This window comes from Sus scrofa, chromosome Y (genome assembly GCF_000003025.6).
Source record: "Sus scrofa isolate TJ Tabasco breed Duroc chromosome Y, Sscrofa11.1, whole genome shotgun sequence".
In the NCBI taxonomy this organism is placed as follows: Eukaryota; Metazoa; Chordata; class Mammalia; order Artiodactyla; family Suidae; genus Sus; species Sus scrofa.
The window spans coordinates 23,510,173-23,521,037 of record NC_010462.3 but is presented as its reverse complement, the minus strand read 5'-3'; positions in this window follow the sequence as shown (position 1 = coordinate 23,521,037).

The window sequence follows — 10,865 nt, the reverse complement described above, 5'->3', positions numbered from 1 at the left end:
ACAGTAGAAACTTGACAGAACATGGGAAACAAGCTATGATAGAAAAAATAAACATCATTTTAGAAAAAGAAACACAGCCCTTAATTGTTTCATAAATGAAGTAATTGCAACTATGAAGATGAACATATATGTTTATTTTTGAAATAAAGGAATTGCAGGAAATTGTTGACATTTGCAAGCATAAATGTTCATCATCACTATCCTGCAGAATCTATAGACCGTTGTTAGGTCAAAATTAGGATGGTGTTCAAATAATGAAGAGGATGGAGGTGTTGGCCTTGAGAGAGAGGCAGCAGAGGTATCAGTGGCCATTGGCATTGGGAACCACGGATGGTTGGTTGGTTGAGGGTTAGACAAAGGGCCCTCTCTTGGTGGTATATTCTGATATCTGGTTGGAAAAGGGGACGGCTTCACCGTCATTCCAAAATAACCACTCGGGAAGGGAGAAATAAGGTGGTACTGAGAAATGGAAGTAGTAGTTGTAATGAAATTCACAATGTGGCCACTTGCTGGAGAGTAGCTGCTTTGTGAGAGCGTATGAAACGTGGTCAACTGATTTAAAGTAGCATGTTGAGCCACGACAGTTTGTCCTGTGGTCGGGCTGATGCTGATGATGTAGAAGAAACGTCACTTCTCATGGGGGTAGTTGTATTAGAAATTCTCTGGCTGGTAGAAGGCCTTCTTACTAAAGGCACATGTAAATTTGTGGAGGTTGAAAATGCATTTTCTCCACGAGTTTCTGCTTCAAAATCAGAATTATGATTATCCACCTTATGCCCTGTTCTAGAGTGCTTCAGGCTGCAACCTTGAAGTAGAGAAGCTGATACTGGAGAAGCATTTTTATACGTGACTCTTCTTTTCCTCCTTACCAACAGTTGAGGACAGCCTCATTTAAAGTTTGGATTATGGTAGAACTGCAGCTAAAACCAAGGAGAAATTTATTTAATGGTATTTGAAACAAAGACACGAGGAGACAGAAACCATAATATCTGAGTCTTTGCATCATATGGAGTTAATATATGAAACAATACATGTCCATTGCTAATATTTTCAAAAATGTTCTTAGTGGGCACAGCCAACTATTGCCCTCAAGGAAAAATGTCTGGTATATTTACATTAATAGTATTAGGCTCTGTGGCCTGCATTTTTTGAGGTTCATTGACAAACCTCAAGGAGGCTAGGACAATGATTTATCATCCCAAATATTTTATGACCAAGCCATCCTCAATTTAAAAATGTTGAACATGGATGTTCCTGTCGTGGCACAGTGGTTAACGCATCCGCCTTGGATCCATGGGTTTGCGAGTTTGATCCCTGGCCTTGCTCAGTGGGTTAAGGATCTGGTGTTGCTGTGAGCTGAGGTATCATTTGTAGATGTGCCTTGGATCCTACATTACTGTGGCTCTGGCGTAGATGGGGGCTATAGCTCCAATTCAACCCCTAGCCTGGGAACCACCATATGCCATGGGAATGGCTCAGTAAATGGCAAAAAGACAAAAAATAATCATCATAATAAAAATGCAACAGTACTTCATCCCACTTTCAAGGTCTACTTTGACCCTATATGGATGAACGTATTTGCACATGTCCAAAGAGAATCTTATATACTCCCTCTATAAATAGTAACTGGAAAATTCTTAATGCCTTGTTCCAAGCAGAGACTACATTTTCTTCTGACAGAATATTGGCTAGTGAGGCAGATCTTTGAAAATTCCTTTTCAACTTATTAAATGCATAAAGGTTAAGCTGTCAAACTAAGCTTTTCATACTCTCAGTTTCAAATATTCTGAAGGGAGCCTTTCTCTCCAGAATTTCTTTCTTGACGTGTTCTTCATTTATCACTATCAAGGTTCCATTTGCTTCCCACCAAGTGGAGTTAAAGTGATCACTTTCAGCAGTTTTCCAAAGTTTTCCGGGAAAGGGCAGAGGAAGAAAATCATCATCTTCATCTGGTTCAGAGGCACACAATGTGCGACATGGTTTTTTATCAGGGAGCCTTCAGACAAAGCCCGAAAAGCCGTTTCTTCACTCTGAGACCTCAAGTCCAAGTCCCCAGTGATTGAGTTATCACACCATGGAGGTGTAATGGAGGATTCTGAACCAGTTGGTGCATCTTTAGGAGACACAGGTTGCATTTCTGAAGGAGCATGTGCCATCTCAGATTAGTTTCTCTGCAGCTACTCTTCTCAACAGCATGCTTTTTGAACTCTGCAGTTTTAAATGCTGCTTTGGTAAGCCTACAGAGATAAAATCGCCCATGCATCACAATGGTTGCTAAGCTAAGTAGCTGTCAGATGACAGGTCTCCTAGCATTCTGAGCATAACCTTCAGTCAGTGCTTATTTTCCTATGAAATTGGTCCAGTTAACATAAAATATGAGCTCCTTACTTAAACAGTAACCCCCCCTAACAAAAGTGTGATCAGCAAATTCCCATTCCAATGGAATCTTTTTAATAAGTAAGAAAACCCATCACATAAATAAATCCATTTCATCCCAGAAGTAAACATAAATTCCCTATTATAAACATACACATTTGGTGCCTGTTATTAAGGCCTGGAAAATGGGACCAAAAAAACCAGTAAAGTGAAACATATGGTATGTATCACTTCCCAGTTTATAACTAGAATCTATGCCGCATCTGTATTCAGAAAAATCTTAGCCAGGATTTCCCTGGCAGCTAGCTTGTTAAGAATCTGTTGTTGTCACCGCTGTGATCTGGGTTCAATCCCTGGCCTGGGAAATTCTGCATGCCCCAGGTGCAGTCCATAAAATAAAAATTAAAAAAAAAAAGAAATAAAGGAAACAAACACACACACACAAAAACACAACCTTTATCACTGAGCAAGACACGGAAGGTCCCTGGGCACCAAGCAAAATATCTATAGCCATCGAGATATAGAAAGAGGGATAAATGCTGTGGTTAGGAGAGGAAATTTTGGGAAGCACCATCCAAAGGGATATGAGATTTCCTTGTGGATTGAGGCCAATATTTCACAACTGGAGAAGTGATGGGTGTACAACATTCTGAAGATAATATAAGCCATTGCATTGAATACGTTAAAATTCATACACAATGTTTTCACAGTGTTAAAAACTGACAGTGATTTGCTATCACTAATTTTAGCACATAGAGTTTTCTGTGTATCCTACGTAAGTAGTCTGTGTGTTAAACAATATTCCTAATATTTTCTCCTTTGGATGGCTGAGAGAGGAATTCACAAGGCCAATTGGTATTCACTAGGGCATCAGAAAGTGAGGGGCTGAGCTCTAGATGGCATCAGCCTTGACTGCAAGGAGGTGTTAGGCTTACAAAGCATCTGTGGTGGGAATCCGTGGATGAAGTCCATGCTGGGAATCTGTTGCAGGGACAATGAAGAAGGAGGGGAAGGTCAAGGGAGGTGTAACGGCTTGAGTCCAATGATGTAGAGCAGTTACTCCCTGTAAGAGGTTAAGCTCTGCAGGCAGTTTTTTCCCACAGGTCATTGTTTCTTGCTGCCCAACTTGAGCATCCACATACTGGGAGGGGGTGTCCACAGCAAGTCTCTCGGGTGAACAGCAGTGGTTGGGCTGTATGGGGGTCTGTCTCCATCCTCCTGGAAACCTGTCATTCAAGCCTTCCATTATATGGGATAGGGGTGACCATCTACTCTTCTCTATCTGCTTCCTGCTGGCCTGGGGTGACAAGTACTGGGTGGATGGACATGGTACAAGCTACCGTAGAGGTTGGGAAGTAAAGAAAAATGAGTTTAAATAGGAGTTTAGGATGTAGGTTGATACCAGTATTGTTGAAGGAGGACTTCCGTTTTATCTGAGGAGGTTTTAACACTTGGTTGGTATTAACCCATAAATCACAGGAGCTATTGGTCATAACACATGTTGTCTCCTTTCTGTTGCTGTATGAGGAGACCTTGAAAATGTAAGGTTGCCGCTGCCAGCTGATGCTGCTTTGAGAAGCGTCGGTGGCATCATATCTGACAGGGCACATAAACCCTAAGATCTTAACCAGGCAAGGCTTGCCTAAAATTACTCCTGAAATATTTCCTCGTCTTCCTTGGATGTCTGGCCCACAGCTACTCCATTCTGCCTCTTCTCCCTACTGGCCCATGCAGATGCCATGGTTAATGATCTCTGTATTTCTAGATGAGAGAAGAGGCAAGAATTTGGGGCCATAGAAATGCTCACCTGAAATCAAACTGTCTGAAGACGTGTGCCTCTCTTCTGGTCTCCTCCCAGAGCTCTGCTCAGCAGGTGCTGCAGGGAAACAGCTTCTGTGGCTCAAGTTTTACTCCAAGGAGAGCCTGAAGGCAAGTGCTATACTTGAGGTCACAGTTGGCTATAAGCCCCCATGGTCATACATTTGCCCATAGTTTTGAGAGGCATTTCATGACCATTTCATCCCACGGTGCTAGGAATGAACATTCCTCATTCTGGCCAAGAGTTCACAGATAGGCCACTCAATGTGCTAATACTGGACAAGGCCATGTTAGGAGTAGCCAAAAGTCTCTGGACCACCTGACTTGCCAGTCTATTATGGTCCAGGAAAATATTCCCTCTTGTTGCATTTTCCCATACTTAGAGGTCACCGATCTCATGTGGAACTGTCTATCATTTTCAGTGATTCAGGCACACATTGGAAATGCAGGAAATAGCAATTTTCTGAAAACATTGAATAAAAATGACACAGAGACACTCATGCTGAGAGAAGGAATTCAGAAAGAGAAAGACAAATACCATATGATATCACTGATATCTGCAAGCTACTATACAGCAGAAATGAAGCTTTCCACAGAAAAGAAAAACATGGACTTTGAGAATAGATGTATGATTCAAGGGGGTGCAGGAGGCAGAAGGGAGGGAGTGGGAGTGAGTGGGAGCTTGGGGTTAATTGATGTAGACTATTGCCTTTGGAATGGATGAGCAGTGAGATCCTGCAGTGTAGCACTGGGAACTATGTCTATTTGCTTACGATGGAGCATGACAATGTGAGAAAATAGGGTACACCTGTGTGTATAACTGGCTCACAATGCTGTATAGTAGAAAATATAATGATGTATTGGGGAAATAAAATAAACATAAAACCTCTTTGGATAAGGAGTCAAAAAATAATATAAGATATTTGTGGTCCATTAAAATATTATATAGAAAGAAGAATTGGTAATGTCATAAGTAAAAATTGAAAAGCTTCACCCAGAACAGACCAGTATTACCCTGTTGAGGTGGATTGGTCTGTCTCTTACCTTTAAAGGAAATTTTATACTTGTTTGACCCAGTGTTCTTACCCTGTTTTTCCCTAGATGGTTTAAGTGTTCCCAATACAAGGAATCTTAATATTTAGATTAGTATAGATTTAATAATATAATTAATAAATTAAATTAGAAATTATGTCAATTGGCTAAAGTTTCAATTCTTATTTATTGAGCTTTATTAGCATAGATGAAATCATATTTCTGCCCTTGTGAGGGCAGGTATTATATTGCCAGGTGAGGTGACCTCACCAAGGATCATACATAATTAGAGCTTTGGAGGGGAGAAACCCATCAATTTAAATCAGTAGGAAAACAAACAACAACATGGGTCAGGTGTGGCAATCTTGGGATAGTGGTATACTTCTGATGGTGTTTTCATTTTGTCCAGCCCTGGGTGTTTTGTTATTAGGGCCTTGTTATAAGGTGACTTTGAAGTCAGTAGTTCTCTCTGTAGACCAATGCAATGTAGAGGCCCTTCCTAAGTGAGAAATATCAATTTCAGAGTTATTTTATTCACATTATTAGTGCATATGTGGCTTAAGAATTCCTGATAAGGGAACTTTCATCTAGCCTGGAGACAACCCTTTAAATGATACTTTCCCAGAGTGTCTAGCCCACTGGTTATCATGGGGCATCTGGTATTCTCCCAGAGGCAGATTACAGCAATCAGTTTCCCAAGCTTAGAATATTTTCTGATTAATCCAGCTAAACTTTGAAATATTGTCACATAGCATCAAAGAACTCTTTGGGAAGTTAATTTTAGAAAGTGAACCCTAACCTCGAAACACAGAACTAGAATATGAATCACAAGGTTTTGCTCTAAACGGATCTTCATTTTTCAGCAAATATGGTCGCTTTAGAATTGTAGAAGTTATACCCCAAAATGGGAAACACATTTCCTAAGTATTTCTTCTTCATTATTGGGTTTGCCTAGGAGCCAGGAAGAACCAAGTCACCTCTTGTATTTCCCATAGTCCTGGCTCTTTAATTCATAGGTATTGTTTACATTTTTTTAATCTTTTTGCCTTTTCTAGAGCGGTTCCCATGGCATATGGTGGTTCTCAGGCTAGGGGTCTAATTGGAGCTATAGCCACCAGCCTATGCCAGAGCCACAGCAATATGGGGTCCGAGCCGCATCTGCAACCTACACCATAGCTCAAAGCAATGCCGGATTCTCAACCCACTGAGCAAGGACAGGGACTGAATGTGCAACCTCATGGTTCCTAGTCAGATTCATTAACCACTGCTCCACAATGGGAACTCCTATTGTTTACCTATATTAACTTCCCTGCTTTAAGGGCAGACTGTTAGCACGCACACAAGGACATCAGGATGGCAAGTCTGACCATGAGGGGTTAATTTTTGAGCCATAATCCTATTGATTTTGTTCATACATTTCATTGCACAAATTGTCCCCTGTAAGTTACACTTCATAAGTTTGCAAAAAAATAACATATATATTTATATATATAAACACAAACACACACAGAAGAAAAATTTAAAACACCCGGTCAAATAGAGTCATACTTTATTGTTTAACATTACTTATTCATTCAACCAAAGTAACAAAGGATTTCAAAAGCAAATGCAAATTAAAGACCAGCAAATTCATGTAACCTGTTATCAAATGTTAAGGTTAAGAAAGTTAGTAAAACCTTCTTTTAACAGAGAGACAGAAACTAAATTCAAGTTTTGCACTAGCTTACCTTTAAAATTAGTTTACTTCATTAACGTGAATTCCCAATGCAGTCAGTTCTGACCAAGCACAAAAGTCCTTTCTCACTGTCCACTTCCCATAAAACTACCATCACTTTCTGCATCCATATTATTCTGTCTGCTACCGTTCCATTCAAAATACTAAGCTATAAGACAACTTACTTTCTGTTCCCCTGGTAAAATGCAATTCCATTCCTCCTCCCTTCTTTACTGAAAAACCCATCAAACTTTTCTGGATGGACTTTTTATCATTTCTAAAAGCACATGTTTCCTGGTACAGAAGGAATATCTCAGCACAGCACCAAAATACCAATCATAGTCTTAAGTGATGTTGTAGTCTCTTCTTCGTAACTGAAGTCTCAGTATCTGATTTGACTTTTATCAAACCTAGGTACAGTATGTTATTATACTTATGTTGATGACTCTGAAGACCTGTGCACATAAGTTAAATCAACAAATTTTAACTTTAACATCAAATGTTAATTTAATACTGAATATTTTCCTCTTCATGCAAATCCAAAATTAACTTACCCTATGTATTTTGAGAATTACAGATTTTTGATGAATTAATTTTGGCAAAGTCATACATGCACAACACACACAAAATAGACAAAACAGGAACCTCAGATTTCCCATTCCAAAGCTTCAGCCATGAAGAACCCACAACTGTGGATTCAAATTGCAATGAGAGACAGTGGACTCAAATTGGGATTCTGACAGATGGAACAAAACAAGATCACTTGTGTAGATGTTTAAACCCCTTACATAGTCTTTAATTGATGATGGTAATGATAATTTTAATAGTTCTTTCCCCAAAATAAATTTTTCTATGGTACATAATTTTGACCCAGTTACGCATACATGTACAAATTCTATTTTCACATATTGTCATGCTCCATCACAAATGACTAGACATAGGTGCCAGTGCTGCAGAGCAGGATCTCTTTACTCATCAATTCCAGAGGCAAAGTTTATATTTATTAACCCCAAGCTCCCAACCTACCCAATCCCTCCCCCATGGCAATAACAAAACTATTCTGCAAGTTCGTGAAGTACATTTGTGCCTTATATTAGGTTCCAGATATAAATGATATCACACGGTATCTGTCTTTCTCTTTCTGACTTACTTCACTCTGCATGAGAGTCTCTAGTTCCATCCATGTTGCCACAAATGGCATTATTTTGTTCTTTTTTATGACTGAGTAGTGTTCCATTTTGTATATCTACCATATCTTCCTAAGCAAGTCATCTGTCAATGGACATTTGGGTTGTTTCCATGCCTTGGCTATTGTGAATAGAGATGCAATGTACATTTGAGTGCCTGTGTTTTTTAAGTAGAGTTTTGTCTGGATATATGTGCAAGCATGGGATTGCTGGGTCATATGGTAGTTCTATGTAAGACTTCTAAGATACCTCCATACTGTTCTCCATAGTGGTTGTACCAGTTTACATTCCCACCAACAGTGCAGGAGGGTTCCCTTTTCCCCATGCCCCATCCAGCATTTGTTATTTGTGGATGTATTAGTGACAGCCATTCAGACCGGTGAGAGGTGGTGTCTCATGGGAGTTCTCATTTTCATGTCTCTAATAATCAGTGATGTTGAGCATTTTTTCATGTGCTTGTTGGCCATTTGTACATCTTCCTTGGGAAAATGTCTATTCAGGTCTTTTGCCAATTTTTCCATTGAGTTGTTGTTTTTGCTGTTTAGTGGTGTACGTTGCTTGTATATTCTAGACATTAAGACTCTTCGGTGGCATCATTTGTGTCTATTTTCTCCCATTCCGCAAGTTGTCTTTTCGTTTTCTTTTTGGTTTCCTTTTCTGTGCCAAACTTGTAAGTTTGATTAGGTCCTATTGACTTATTTTTGCTCTTAATTCCATTGCTTTGGGACACTGACCTGAGAAAATATTCATGATGTTGATGTCAGAGAGCATTTGCCTATGTTCTCTTCCAGGATTTTGATGGTTGATTTTCTTATATTTAAGTCTTTAAGCCTTTTTTCAGCTTATTTTCTTATGTAGTGTGAGGGCATGTTCTAGTTTCATTGATTTACATGCAGCTGTTCAGGCTTCCCAGCAATGCTTGCTGAAAAGACTGTATTTTTCCCATTTTATGTTCTCGCATCCTTCGTCAAATATTAGTTGGACCATAGGTGTCTGGGTTAATTTCTTGGTTCTCTAGTCTGTTGCATTGGTCTATATGTCTGTTTTGGTACCAGGACCACACTGTCTTGATGACTGAGGCTTTGTAATATTGCATGAATTCTGGGAAAGTTATGCCTCCCGCTTGGTTTTTGTTCTTCAGAACTGCTTTGGCAATTCTGGGCTTTCTGTGGTTCCATACAAAGTTTTGGATTGTTTGTTCTGGTTCTGTGAAAATGTCATAGGTCATTTGATAGGGATTGTATTGAATCTGAAGATTGCTTTGGGTGGTAGTGTATCCATTTGTACAAAATTAATTTCTCCAACCCAGGATCACGGAATGTCTTTCCATTTCTTTACATCTCTTTTAGTTTCCTTGTTTAATGTTTTATAGTTCTCAGCATATAAGTGCTTTACATCCTTGTTCAGGTGTATTCCCAGGTATTTGGTTTCTTGGAGTGCAATTATAAAAGGTATTGTGTTTTTGTATTCCTCTTCTAAAGTTTCATTATTAGTATACAGAAATGTGACTGATTTCTGAATATGGATCATATATCCTGCTACTTTGCTGACTTTGTTGATCAGTTCAAAGTAGTTTTTGTGTTGTCTTTTGGGTTTTCTACACATAGTATCATGACATCTGCATCCAGTGACAGTTTTATCGCTTCTCTTTCTACTTGGATGCCTTTCATTTCTTTGGTTTATCTGATTGATGTGGCTAGCCCTTCCAGTAAAATGTTGAATAACAGTGGTGATAGTGGACATCCTTGTCTTGTTCTAGATTTTGGTGGAAAAGTTTTCAGCTTTTCTGCATTGAGTATTATATATTGGCCGTGGGTTTGTCATAAATGGCTTTAATTATGTTAAGGAGTTTTCCCTCTATACCTACTTAGGTAAGAGTTTTTATCATGAAGGGCTGTTGGACTTTGTCAAATGCTTTTTCTGCATCTATTGAGATGATCATGTTGTTTTTGACTTTTCTTTTGTTAATGTGGTGTATGGCTGATTGATTTGACACTGATTGATATGTTGAACCATCCCTGTGCACCTGGGGTGAATCGCACCTGGTCATGGTGTGTGACCTTTCTGATATGTTTTGTGCATTTGGATGGTTAAACTTTTGTTGAGAATTTTTTGCATCTACATTCATCAAATTTATAGGCCTGTAGTTTTCTTTTTTGGTGGTATTTTTGTCTGTCTTGGTAATTAAGCTGCTGTTGGCATCATAGAATGTCTTTGGAAGTGTTCCTTCTTCTTCAATTTTTGAAAAATTTTAAGGAGGATGTGTATAATTTCCTCTTTGTGTGTTTGGTATAATTTTCCTGGGAAGCCATCTGGTCCGGGATTTCTTTTGTAGGTAGTGTTTTTATAACATATTCAATTTTGTCTCTAGTGATTGCTCTGTTCAGTTGGTCTGTTTCTTTTCAGTTCACTTTTGGCAGGATGTAAGACTCTAGAAAGTTGTCCATTTCTTCCAGGTTGTCAAATTTGTCAACAGACAATTGCTCATAATATTCTCTCATTTTTTTGTATTTCTTTACTATACATTGGACTTACCTTTTCCATTTCTGATTTCGTTTATTTGGGTTATTTCTCTCATCTTTTTGGTGAGGCTAGCCAGAGGTTTGCCTATATGTTGACCTTTTCAAAGAACCAGCATTTTATTTGATGGATTGTGTCTATCATTTTTGAAACTCTATTTAATTGATTTCCTCTTTGGCTTTTATTATTTCCTTTCTTCAGTCAAATTTAGGTTTTGC